This window comes from Carettochelys insculpta, chromosome 4, assembly GCF_033958435.1.
Source record: "Carettochelys insculpta isolate YL-2023 chromosome 4, ASM3395843v1, whole genome shotgun sequence".
NCBI lineage: Eukaryota > Metazoa > Chordata > Testudines > Carettochelyidae > Carettochelys > Carettochelys insculpta.
In genome coordinates this window covers 13168823-13179496 of record NC_134140.1, presented here as the reverse complement: position 1 = coordinate 13179496, position 10674 = coordinate 13168823, and positions in this window count along the sequence as shown.

Sequence of the window (10674 nt, the reverse complement as noted above, 5' to 3'; positions counted from 1 at the left end):
CACAGACCAGTGTACTCCAGCTCATGCCAAAGTACCCAGCCAAATGGTGTCCCGGCAATACAGTTTGTCAGGGTGTGAGGTAAACTACTAAATATCAGGATAGTCGCAATTTTTATCAGGACATCTTGTCACCCAGGTCCAGAGTGAGGCCCTTTGCCCCAGGGCATGGTGAGTGGATCCAGGATGGGTGTTGGGAGGATGGGTGGAGTGTATAACAATAATGGAGAGTCGTAATGAGGAGGATCGGGACAGTAGAACTGATGTATCTTCATTTCTTCTGCATGTGCAGTGAGTTGACTCTCTTATTAACTTTCTTTATAATAAGCTATTTTGCTGAAATTCCAGAGCAGCGTGGGTTAAGTGTTGCCATCTTGTGGCTGTGATATGAATGTGATGAAGAGTTCAGTAGAAAGGTTTACATTAATACATTGGAGATGGTGGGCCATGTTCTCTGCTGCTGGGATTGATTTCACTCTGGAGGGTGCAGGGTAGCAGAGATGTCTGCCTAACCAAATATGTAAGGATATGCTGGAATAGATTCAGATACTTGCTCACCAGACAGTCTTGCTGTATGATCCTGACTCTTCATCATTCCAACACCAGTGTCAAAAAATTGAGCAAAATGTTGAGAATCATTAAAAAATGGGTAGAGAGAAAATATCATGTTACCTCTTTCTAAATCTCTTGTATGCCCACATCTTGCATACCGGTTCAGGGAAGGTGAATATTACGACTAGGGAATGGTTTCTGAATATGATGAGATGAATAAGATTTGAAATTTTTGAGGTTGGAGAAGAGAGGACTATAGGGGGACACAACTGAGGTCTATAAAATTGTAACTGGTGTGGAGAAAGTAAATAGGGAAGTGTTATTTTCTCCTCATAATACATGAAGTAGGTTTCCCAAATGAAGCTTTCAAGTACCGGGGTTGAAACAAACAGAAGGCAGTATTTCTTCACACAATACACAGTCAACTTATGGAACTTGCCACAGGACATTGTGAAGGCCTAGACAGTGTCAGAATTCAAAAATATCTAGGTAAATTCACGGAAGATAGATCCATCAATGATGATTACCCAGAATAGGCAGGAATGCCGTCCCTAGCCTTTGTTTTCTAGAAGCTGGAAATGGGTGATGAGGGTTGGATCAATTGATGTTTAACACTTCTGTTCATTCCCTGTGGGCACTTGGCATTGGACACTGTTGGAAGACTGATCTACATGGACCTTTACTCTGACTTGTTATGCTGGTTGTGTTTTGTTTAATTTGTTGTGATTGTGAAGATTATATTAGACGTAATGCACACATTTGCTCTTTGGTCTTTTAGAATCCTGGGTTCTCTGATATTTTGCTCCAGCTCCTAAATACAAATACTTTGTTTAGAGGAGGCTGTTGGTCACTGTTACTGACCACAGATTCTCCAGGGCTCCAATAAAGTGATGACTTGAGAGTTCTAGTGCCGATGTGGCTCTGGTACCGACAGCCAGGGGAAGCTGGGCCAGTTCCATGCTCCCGGAAGAGACAGGGCCTCTGGTGGAAAGGGGAGGGCTTCTGCAGCCAGTCTTCCATGCTGTTCAGAGTGAGGTGTGGTATCACCCCCACCCCCTAAGCTCTCTCCACTTCATGGAACATGTGGGTCAGTGCTCTGTCAGCGATTTAAAGGGACCAGAGCTCCAGGTTTGAACTGCCAGACCCCGGGTGCACGTGCCCCCTTTCACACCCTCCCCTCTTGGGGGGCCTTGTACGGGCTGCAAGGGGAGGAAGCAGCCAGTGTGGTATTTCTGCTCATGCAGGTAACATTTGGATGCTTCTAACAGTGACCACCATTTGTCTGCTGATGTGTGCCTTGTCTTGTAATGACACTCTATGGCATGGTTTCCCAAACTGGGGAAGACCCACATGGAGCTAGCTGCCTACTGCAAACGAGAATGAGTGTGGGATGGGTGGGCATGGAGGAGGATGGGTTAGATGGGAGGCTGTGGGTGTCTGGCTCAGTTGAGGAGGATGCGGTAAAAGCCGGGGGCTGGTGGTGCCTGGCTTTGTGGGATGGGTGGAGCTCGGGAGAGCAGCTCATGGGGCTTGGCCATCTGGCCTGCTTGTGGGACTCAAGGTGCTCAGACAGCTGGCCCTGGCATCACAGGATTCAGGCGGCTTTGGCAGACAGGTGGCCCTTGCAGTGTGCGGCTTGAGTGGCTCAGGCTGATGTGTGGGTGACTGGCCCCAGCAGCATGGGGCTCTGCTGAATTGGGATGGCAGGTGGGCAGCTGACCCTGGCAGTGGGGAGCTTAGGTGGGTGGCTTGGACAGCTGGCCCATGGCTGGGGTGGATGTCTGGTGTGTGGGCGGCTGGTCTGAGCGGTGGGAGGCTCAGGCAGGCAGCTGGCCCAGGCAGTTGGTGGGCCGGTGGGTGGCTGGCCCCGGCAGCGTGGGGCTTGGGAGCATGACTCTGGCAGCGCAGGCATCAGGCAGCTGTTGTGGTCAGCCCTGGTGAATCACAAGGGGCCAAGAAAAAACATTTCTGTTTCTTTTGAATTTTAAATAACATTTTTATGTCAAGGTGTAGTGTTTATGTTAAATTATGAATTCCATTTTTTGTTAATGGGGGTAGGATGAAGGTAAAGAAGAAGTGGGAGTGTGTGGGGGTTTCTTAAAAACCTAAAGTGGGGAGTGATACCAAAAAGTTTGGGAACCGCTGCTCTATGAGAAGGGTCACACACACTTGAGTGGCCAAAGGGAGCTGCTGACTTGACTTTAATAAATCAGCTAGGAAATTCCATCAGGCTGGGAGCTGGTGAAAAGAGCAGATGAAATTAGACTGTGGTTTGCGGTTTCTCAAAAGGTGCCCCAACTCTGACCCATGCTCCACTGCCCTGGAGTGGGCAGGAAACAGCTGTTGTATTGAGTAACAGAAAGGGAACAAAAGTTTTTGCATGGGTGTGTATCACTGTGAGAGGTAAGCTATAGCCTTGCTGACAATAGTAATTTCCAGCATCATCTACCTCAACCCTGCTGATTGTGAAAGTGAAATCAGTGCCCGATCCACTGCCACTGAACCGGTCTGGGATCCCAGAGGGACGGCTGGAAGCACCGTAGATGAGGAGCTTAGGAGCTTGTCCTGGTTTCTGTTGGTACCAGGCCATGTAGCTGCCAACACTGGAACTGGTTTTGCAGTTGATGGTGACTCTGTCTCCTGGAGACACTGCTAGGGATTCTGGAGTCTGAGTCACCACAATCTGCCCATGGGAACCTGGCAGAGAAGAAAAATATATGACAATAAACGTAAGGAAAAATAAATTAAATCCCATTAAAAACAGAAAAATTGCAGATATGTGTTTACTAATTTTCAGCTGATCCAATTATTTACATTTAAATATATGTTCCCTGGCAATGTCCCCTTGTCATCTCCTGGGATGGAGATTTGTTAAAATTAAGTATTAGTGAGAGATTATCATCTTAATTTAATAGTTTCCCTTGCATAGTTCTTACCCTTAATCCACAGAACTAAGAGCCAAATGAGATGAGTCTGAGAAATCATCCTTGTCCCTCTACTGTGACAGTCACTGAGAATCTAAGGCATAAAATGTAAAATCGAAAACTTTTATATCTGCCCTGCATGGCATGGAAATGCTGCTGAGGCAGAAATATGCAAAGTAGCTGTGCTGTGTAGATGGGCTTTCCTTGTGGCCAGACACAGCGTACGTAGCAAGAGAACCACATACAACCTCTGGCCTGAGAATGCAGCTCGTGTACATGAAAACCAGTGGTGGTGTTTATAAATCAGCTGAGGCTTTATAATTATTATAAGCTTTAGGTCATCATCCAGTGTTTGTGTTTATATCAATAGCAGAAGTGAGATTCTGAGTAGTAACTCCTTCCTAAGTAGTGTTATTGATTGCAGTGGTGTGGCTTGTGCACTATTGTACTATTCCACTGTGCAGTTACTGCATTTGAATTAGACTTGGGCCTAAACCAAAATCCCAGGTTCATGCAGCTCCAAACGATGGAAGAATTTGTCTGTGCATTTGAAGGTGAGGGTCCCAACTGACCCTTCTCTCTCCAAAGGAGTGAACCAGAGTTCTGAATCCAACCTCCTGACAATGTTAACACGTCTATCTCAGACTGTCCATAGTCCACACAACTCTGCCCCATATGTAGCTTGGGTCCTGTAGCACATTCCTGGGATGCATCTGGGAAAGCAGGTCTTTGCCCAGGAACACTTATGCTCGAAAAATTGGGTTATTCTATAAGATGCCACAGGACTTCTCATAGTTTTTGAGGACGGAGACTAACATGACAAGACTGACTCTCTGATGTGAGTGCATTTAGGGAGTATGGTTGAGGGTTGAGCTCGTTATGGGTAAAGACCTGAGAGTGGGAATTGGGAAGAGGGGGCATGGGGCCTGACTATCTCCTCCCCTGTGGAGTGAAAGTCAACTGAGCTATCTCCAGTCCATTCCCAACCACAGAGATGCTGAGACCACTGAAAAGGGAGAGTGGAGTCACTACTCTACAGGCTTGGCTTGGAGACAGCTGGCTTTTAGCTCATTTGGTGTGGGCCAAAGCCACATGCTCTAAGGTCGCAGGGTCGTTCCCTCCTGCTGACAATCTGCAACCTCTGGAGTTATGTGTTCTTTGGCTGTGGCCTCTTGTTCACGAAGCTTCTGAGTGAGAACATAGACACCCTGAGGGATGCACAGGAGGTGAGGGAGTCACACTTCAATCCTGGCTCTAGGGCTGTTGGCCTTTTTCCTACAGCAGAGAGCCACAGGGAGCATGTCAACAAAGTCTCCGCTGGTTTGCCTCTTCTTGCAACCTCCTCTTTCAAGGGCACACCTAGGGAATTGTGTTGTGTCTGCCAAACTGTTAGTTGTAGACTGGTAAAAAGTGGGTATGGTCACAAAAGTGTCAAAAGCTTTCCTGGAAGCAATTGGTCTTATCAGTCAGGGTGCTTAGAAAATGGCAGGATGTGACTACACCCAAATAGACAAGGAGGCTCTAAGTTGCATCCTGGTTGTGAAGAAATTCAATATGAGAAGAAATTCACCCTTGTTACTGTGTACCAACTCCTAGTAGCAATCCTTCATCCATCGAATGGAGTTCTGAGACAACTGCGGCATGTGTGCTATAATGGGATCTTATTTTAGCAGCTTAGTTTTTCAACATTGAATTCAAAAGAAGAGATGTGCATGCCCATTCAGGTGGGTTCTGCCGCCTGCCCTTGTTGGCTGAAGGACAACCAGAGCAGGTTAAACTTCCCTGGTCTGGAAGTCTCTTGTCTGGCTGCAACCACAATCCAGCATTATTTTAGTTAGCCAGGCAACCACTTATTGTGAGTGTGGCCAAGTTTCCTGTGATCCCATGAAGTTTGTTAAGAGTCACCCATCCTGGCTCTCAGTGCTCCGTGGTGTTGTTTAGTTCTAGTTTACCAGTAAATGTCTTCTGAGAGTTCACTAAGCTGTGGCAGTGTTGGTAATGCCGCTAGAAAATATTGACCTCTCATGGGTCAGCAAATTCTCTCGTTTGTCACCAGTGAGGTCCCAAGGGAAAGGGATCTAACTTATTTGGGACCTCTATGGGGAGGGGGATGAACACTCTGCTGTCTGTGCTTACGCAGGTGAGTCCTGAATGCTTGATTCATTGGTAGCCGTTTGTCATCTGAAATGTTAGACCTGTATTGTAAAGTCAGTGGGAAATGGGAGCGAGCCTGCAAGAGCAAATATTCTTCTGAAGTTAAAAGGAAGCTGCTGAGTTTTATAACAAGCACTCAGCACAACTTCCAGTCTGTGGGTTAGTGGAATGTGGGACAGCTGCAGATATGAACAGAAAGAATGGACAATGAGGTGAGGGCCCTGACACGGAGAGACACTCCCCAGCTCTGAGACAGCTGCTGTGGCAATGGTGGTTTTTTGGTTGATAGGAAATAGCTGTTACAGGGCGGAACAGAGGCTGAAGACAGATTTTTTGTGTTGCTCTGTATCACTGACAATAATAATCTTCTGCACCATCAACTTCTACCCCTCTGATGGTAAAAGCGTAGTTGGTGCCAAACTGAAGGCCACTGAATTAGTCTGAGATCCCAGAAGGACGGGTAGAAGTGCTGTAAATAAGGAGTTTAGGAACTTGTGCTGATTTCTGTTGGTGCCAGGCCATGTAGCAGCTGCTAACAGTGAAACTGGCTTTGCAGTTGATGGTGACTCTTTCTCCTGGAGATGCTGTCAGGGATTCTTGTGTCTGAGTCAGCACAATCTGCCCACTGGCATCTGGGGGAGAGGAAAAATATTACAATCCTAGACAGATATTTTTCCTTTGCCCCAGATCCCCCTCTCAAGGCTTGAACACAACCCTGGGTTTACAAGGCCAATGCTGGAACCACTGAGCCTCCCTCCTCTGCCTCCTCTCCAACTTCCAATCACCTTGTTCTTACCCTGAATCCAGAGCACTAACAGCCAGAGGAAGCAAGTCAGTGAAATCATTTTTGTCCCTCTAATCTGATGGACACGGAGACTCTACGGTATAAAACCGAAGGCATAACATATTATATGTGCCCTGGTTAGTAGGGAAATGTCCCTGAGGTGAAAATATACTAAGCAGCTGCTCTGTGCAAATGTCTATTCTGTGTTCCCCAGTGCAAAGAGACGGCCTTTTATAACCCTCAGTTTCAAAATGCAGTTTGTGGTGATGGAATTGAGTGTTGTACACAGAAAGATGGCCCTTGTTGTTAAGGTATGTTGTAATGCAGTACTCAGTCTGTGTGTCTGTATCTCTGGCAACTCAGTCAGCATCTTAGAAGCTTCCTTTGTGGAGTGTTGTATTTTTAAGTCCTTGCATTGGTATCTGCGGGATTATTTGTGGGCTGAGATTATATTTAGCATGAACTGCTCCTTCCAAGACACACATCCTGTTCAACACACGTCTTTGGGTTTTCCAGTACAGCCCTTTTATCTCTGTGAACTTCCTGTCAGGATACTTACCTGTGAATTTTGGGCGATTTTGTTTGCTTTCGTATTTCTGTTTCTAGGGCCCTGCAGATTTCTTCCTGGTCTCCAACTTCTGGATTTGAAAACTAGGTAAACTTCTATTCAAATGGCCCTTTTTCATCTTGAGAGCCAGTGGTTAGTGGTGGTGAGGATCTATGGTTCGTGTTTGAGTCTGTAGCTTCTCTTGTAGCTTATCCATCCAATATTGGATTTGAATGGTCGACTGTAATAACCACGTCAGTCTATTTCCTAATTCTTGAGTCTGAGAGCTTTTTCTTCTTAGACAAAGTCCTCTGCGTGGCTTGCACATGTACTATCAAAGGATGATGTGCCCTGTTGTAGCAACCGTCACCAGGTATTTCAATCTGATGATGTGGATTCCCAGGATTTTGGATTGATGTTGAATTTTTTCATGGCATTTTTGCAAGTATCCTTGAATCTTAACTTTGGTCTTCCTCTTGTTCTCAACCCACACGACAGTTCACCGAAGAGGATTTCTTTGGGAAGACGTTCGTCACTCATTCCTCTCACATGCCCAAGACAACATAGACTTCTGCTGTTGAGGATCGCTGTGCATGCCACATGTTGACAGGACATCTGCAACTGAAACTTTACCTTGGCATTTGATATTCATAATTCTACAGAGGAAGCAAAGATGGAAGCTGTTCATTTTCATGATCGATGTATATTAGAACGGTTAGCAATGAAGAGCAGAGTCAAACAAGTGTGTTCTTGCTCCCACCCTCTTAGGCATATCCTTCTCAGTTCTACTAAACTGCGCATTTCAAAACTCATGCAGCAATGTATTTCTCCACCCAAGGTTTAATGACTCTCTCTAAAACCTGGCAAGACTCAAGGCCAAAACTAAGGTCAAGAATGTCCTCATCAGGGAACTCCTCTTTTCAGATGATGCAGCTGTCCTTGGTCATCATGAAGACACACTTCAGTCACTGATGGATTCTCTTTCCAGAGCCTCCAAGTTGTTTTCTCTTGACGTAAGCATAAAGAAAACTGCTGTATTCACTCGACGTATACCTCAGCGTCCCAATGTCATTCTGGATAACAGCCTATTAGATGTGGTTCAACATATATAAGGCAACACCTCCTCCCTTTTTCACTGCCTCTTCTTCCTGATCAAATGAAACCCTTCCATACCACCAAACTATGCCCTTCTTCATGATCTTCATCCCACAACATGCATCGTCATACATCTCCACTAAACATCTCTTACCCTTGAATAACATCTGGTACTGTACAATTTCATCTAACAGAGACTTCATAGTGAGCTAGGCTTTGTCTATATCAGCAGTCGGCAACCCCAGCATGTGAGCTGATTTAGAGCAGAACAGCAGGGTCCATCGGTCTTGGTCCTCCTCCCCGCAAGCAGCAGGTGCAGAGCCCCTGCCAGAGTATTATACCTGAGTCCCATTTGTGGGGCCACTGCTGCTGGGCCGGGGCTCCCTTCCCCCCACCAGAGCCCCTGCCACAGAGCCAGAGCTGGAGTCCCCACTCCACCCAGATCCCACAGCTCCGGCCACCCGCACCTCCTCGGGAGCCTAGGGCAGGATCCCTGTGGCTATCCAGAGCCTCGTCCTTGCTGTGGAGTTGGGACTGGATGCCCCTCCCATCCACCTGGAGCCCCTTTTGTGGTGCACAGCCGGATACCCCTCTGCCCAACCAGACCCACCTCTTTGGCATGGGACCAGGGCTGGACCACGCTCTGCCCTGGGCACCCGGAGCTCCCTCTCTGGCACAAGGCCCGATCTGCCAGTAAGATCTGCTTTGACTCCACTGATTGTGGGAATGCGGAGAGGGCCGGAGTCACTATCATAGAAGTAGTCTGGGATTTCCTGGGGACAGGAGACAGAATCAGAACCAAGCAGATTAGGAGCTTGTCCGGGTTCCTGTTAGCACCAGATGTTTTCAGTGATAGAGAAGGAAGGATCTCAGATGACTCCTCTGCCCATTGTACGGTGACCAGATGGCAAGAATAAACTATTGGGGCCCAAAGGGGAGGAGGAAGCAGTGTTTCCTCTAATTTTTCCAATAATGTTTGAAATGTATTTTGTTACGTGGCCCAAGTCATGTGTGGTCGTGCCCCACCAACAGAAGTACACGCTGCTGTCTGTGGGTGGCTGTGAGTGAACTTGTAATCAACTGAGCAGGACCTGAATGTCTCCTGGGTAACCACCCAAGTGCTCAGCTTAGAGGAGTAGCTGGGAGCAGCCAGAAATACGCAGTCTGAGGAAGATGCAGGTCGGGGTGCATTGCTGTGGTCTCCACTGCAACAAACGTGGGTCAGGACCAGATGGTCCTATCAGCAGCCAGGCCAGAAGTTAGGGGTGCACAGCTGCAGCTATACACCAACATAAGGCACAAATTGGGGCAGATGGCTCCTGGCCAACCGGAGCTGTGGAAGTGGGTCTTGTGGGCATGGGCATGAGCCCCCTAAGCTGAAGCGAGAGAGGTACTTGCTGGGAGTGGTGTAGGATCCTGATGGGGCTTTGCTAGGGCTCCTCCCACCAGGAAGCACCTGGCTAGTCCCTCTGGTTCCTTCCTCAGCAGCAGTCAAGGTGGCAACTCCAGCTGCCACTGTCTGAGAGCAATGGGGGCTGGACTTCCTGGCAGGTGCCAGCAGTGGTCAGAGCTCCTGGTTCAAGGGCAGCCAAGAAGGGATCTGTACTGTCCTTGTCCATAAACTCTGTCTTCGCTGCTCCCATTGGCTGCCATGGAGCCTGTGCTTTTGTTGAGCACATCAGGCAGACAGTCCCTGGCCGCTCCTTTGTTTTACAGCCAAGAGTCCTGCTGCTGACAGCTTCCCTGCAGTAACCCCAGAGGAACCATGCTGGGACCCCAATTGAGCAGAGACCAGTGTACTCCAGCTCATGCCAAAGCACCCACCCAGTGGTGTCCTGGCAATACATTTTTTCAGGACATCGGGCAGTGAGTTGACTCTCTTATTAACTTGCTTTGTAATAAGCTGTTTTGCTGAAATTCCAGAGCAGCGTGGGTAAGTGTTGCCATCTTGTGGCTGTGATATGAATGTGGTGACGAATTAAGTGGAAAGGTTTGCGTTAATACATTGAAGATGATGGGCCATGTTCTGTCCTGCTGGGATTGGTTTCACTTTGGAAGGTGCAGGCGAGAAGAGATTTCTCTCTAACCAAATATACAAGGATCTGCGGGAATAGTTTCAGACACTTGCTCACCAGACAGTCTTGCTGTTTGATCCTGACTCTTCATCATTCCAACACCAGTGTCAAAAAATTGAGTGAAATGTTGAGAATCATTAAGAAATGGTAGAGAGAAGATATCATGTTGCCTCTTTCTAAATCTCTTGTTTGCCCACATCTTGCATGCTGGTTCAGGGAAGGTGAATAAAATGGTTACGAGTAGGGAATGATTTCTGAATATGATGGGATGAATAACATTTGAAATTTTTGAGGTTGGAGAAGAAGTGACTGTAGGGGGACACGATTGAGGTCTATAAAATTGTAACTGGTGTGGAGAAAGTAAATAAGGAAGTGTTATTTTGTCCTCATAATACAAGAAGTAGGTTTCCCAAATGAAACTAATAGATATCAGCTTTCAAACAAACAGAAGGCAGTATTTCTTCACACAGAACACAGTCAGCTTATGGAACTTGTCAGAGGACATTGTGAAAGAGTAGACAATCCCAGAAATCAAAAAAGATCTAT